Below are 2,286 nucleotides of genomic sequence, written 5' to 3'. Positions count from 1 at the left end.
CCATGGCGTCACAGCTCACAGCAACCTCAAACTCTTGGGCTTAAGCAATTCTCTTGCCTCAGCCTCCCAAGTAGCTGGGACTGTAGGCGCCTACCACAATGCCTGGCTATTTTTTGTTGCAGTTGTTAATTGTTGTTTAGCTGGCCCAGGTCAGGTTCGAACCTGCCAATCTTGGTATATGTAGCTGGTGCCATAACCACTGTGCTATAGGTGCTGAACCTATAAAAATTTTTTTTAAAATACAGAACACTTCATGAATTTGCGTGTCATCCTTGCGCAGGGGCCATGCTAATCTTCTCTGTATCATTCCAATTTTAGTATATGTGCTGCCAAAGTGAGCACTAAAAAAAAAAATTTTTTTTTTTGGAGACAGAGCCTCAAGCTGTTGTCCTGGGTAGAGTGTAGTGGCATCACAGCTCACAGCAACCTCCAACTTTGGCTCAAGCCATTCTCCTGCCTCTGCTTCCCAAGTAACTGGGACTACAGGCGCCCACCACAATGCCTGGCTATTTTTTGGTTGCAGCTGTCGTTGTTGTTTGGTGGTCCCAGGCTGGATTTGAACCTGCCAGCTCAGGTGTATATGGCTGGCACCTTAGCTACTTGAGCCACAGGCACCTAGTTATAAAATTTTTTTAGTAAAAACCTTTAGGTCCTGGCTGGGCTCTACACAGTGGTCGTTGGCCACATACACTGAGGCTGGCACATTCGAACCCCACCCCGGCCAGCTAAACAACAACTGCAACAAAAAAATAGCCAGGCATTGTGGCGAGTGCCTGTAGTCCCAGCTCTTTGGGAGGCTGAGGCAAGAGAATCTCTTAAGCCCAGCAAGTTTGAGGTTGCTGTGAGCTGCGATACCACAGCACTCTACCAAGGGCGACTATAGTGAGACTGTTCCCCCCTCCAAAAAAAAAACCTTTAGGTACTCTCTTTTTAGTGAGAGAGTCACTCCATTTTTAAGTGTACAGTTCCATAATGTTAAGTATATTCAAATTTTTGTACAGCCAGTCTTTTTTTTTTTTTTTTTGAGACAGAATCTCACTGTATTGCCTTCAGTAACAAGTAGCAATGAAATCACAAAAAGACATTTTCCTGTTGTGAACTGAGTATTTTTCCTGCAAGAAGTGGTCCAAAGCTTGGAAGAAGTGGTAGTCAGCTGGTGCAAGATCTGGTGGATGACAGAGAGTTTCCAAATCCAGCTTCTGTAGTTTGAGCAGCATTGTTTGACAGCAGTGTTTTGCAAGAGGATTAACCCATCTCTATTGACTAGTGTTGGCTGCTTACTAGTAAGCATCCTCATCATACTGTCCATTTGGTTGCAGTAGGCATGTGCTGTGTTCCATTGACCAGGTTGCATGAAGCTGCAGTGAATAATATCAGCACTAGAACACCAGACAGACATCATGATCTCTTTTTGGTGATTATTCAGTTTTAGACTATGTTTTAGCACTTCATCTTTATCTAATCATTTTGCTGAATGCTTGCGATTATCAAAAAGAATCCATTTTTTTGAGAAAAAATCCATTTTTTGTCAAATGTAACAATACAGTGTAGAAATGGCTCACCTTTATGTCATGACAGCAAAGAAAGGCAATCTTCTAGACCAATGTTTTAATCTTTGTTATCTCATAGCACACTGGAACCTAGAGTTAAACTTCATGGCACACTTAAATTATGTTGATCCAAAAATAAAGAGTAAAAAAGATAATATACTTACCGTGCTTTTAACTTCTTTCAAAAATAATTTAACTAAGAGTCAAATTCTTCACAGCACACCTAAGATCCTCTCTTGGCACACTGGTTGAAAAATCATTGTTCTAGACAATGTCTCTTCTGACACTCATTCAATTCATGTGATACCTATCCAGCTTCTTACCTTGCCAATTTGTTTCAAGTGGTCCAACATTGTTGGAACAATAACATCAAACCTTGCTGCTAAGTCCTGCATAGGTTGAGGTGGATTGACTTCCACTACAGCTTTTAGCTCATCTTTATCCACCTTGGTCTCAGGTTGCCCACGTGACTCATTTTTAAGAACAAAATCACCAGAACAGAACTTCTCAAACCATCAATACATTCATTAGCCACATCCCTCCTACTTTGTTGATGTTTCAAGCTGTCTGTACTGCTTTGGTTCCACAATAGAACTAATATTTGAAAATAACGTGAAGTTTTGACTTAAGCTTTCACAAAAATTGTTCTAAAAAATTGTGAAAGGCTCGGCGCCTATAGCTCAACCGGCTAAGGCGCCAGCCACGTACACCTAAGGTGCGGGTTCGAATCCCCAGC

General features: G+C 41.6%; 1 protein-coding gene and 1 non-coding gene across 3 annotated transcripts in view; one reads left to right on the top strand and one right to left on the bottom strand.

Annotated features, from left to right (window-relative positions):
• The window catches only part of CUNH6orf106 (chromosome unknown C6orf106 homolog), a 110,939-nt gene that overhangs the window by 33,616 nt on the left and 75,037 nt on the right, over positions 1–2,286 (top strand). The window lies entirely within an intron of this gene.
• Positions 236–342, bottom strand: LOC111725099. Its single transcript, XR_002773245.1, has one exon. It is a non-coding gene; the product is annotated as a U6 spliceosomal RNA (small nuclear RNA).

This window comes from Otolemur garnettii, unplaced genomic scaffold (assembly GCF_000181295.1).
Source record: "Otolemur garnettii isolate 467f Iridium unplaced genomic scaffold, OtoGar3 scaffold00031, whole genome shotgun sequence".
Lineage (NCBI taxonomy): Eukaryota > Metazoa > Chordata > Mammalia > Primates > Galagidae > Otolemur > Otolemur garnettii.
The sequence above is the reverse complement of the archived record's forward strand: the minus strand, read 5'-3'. Positions and strand labels throughout refer to the sequence as shown.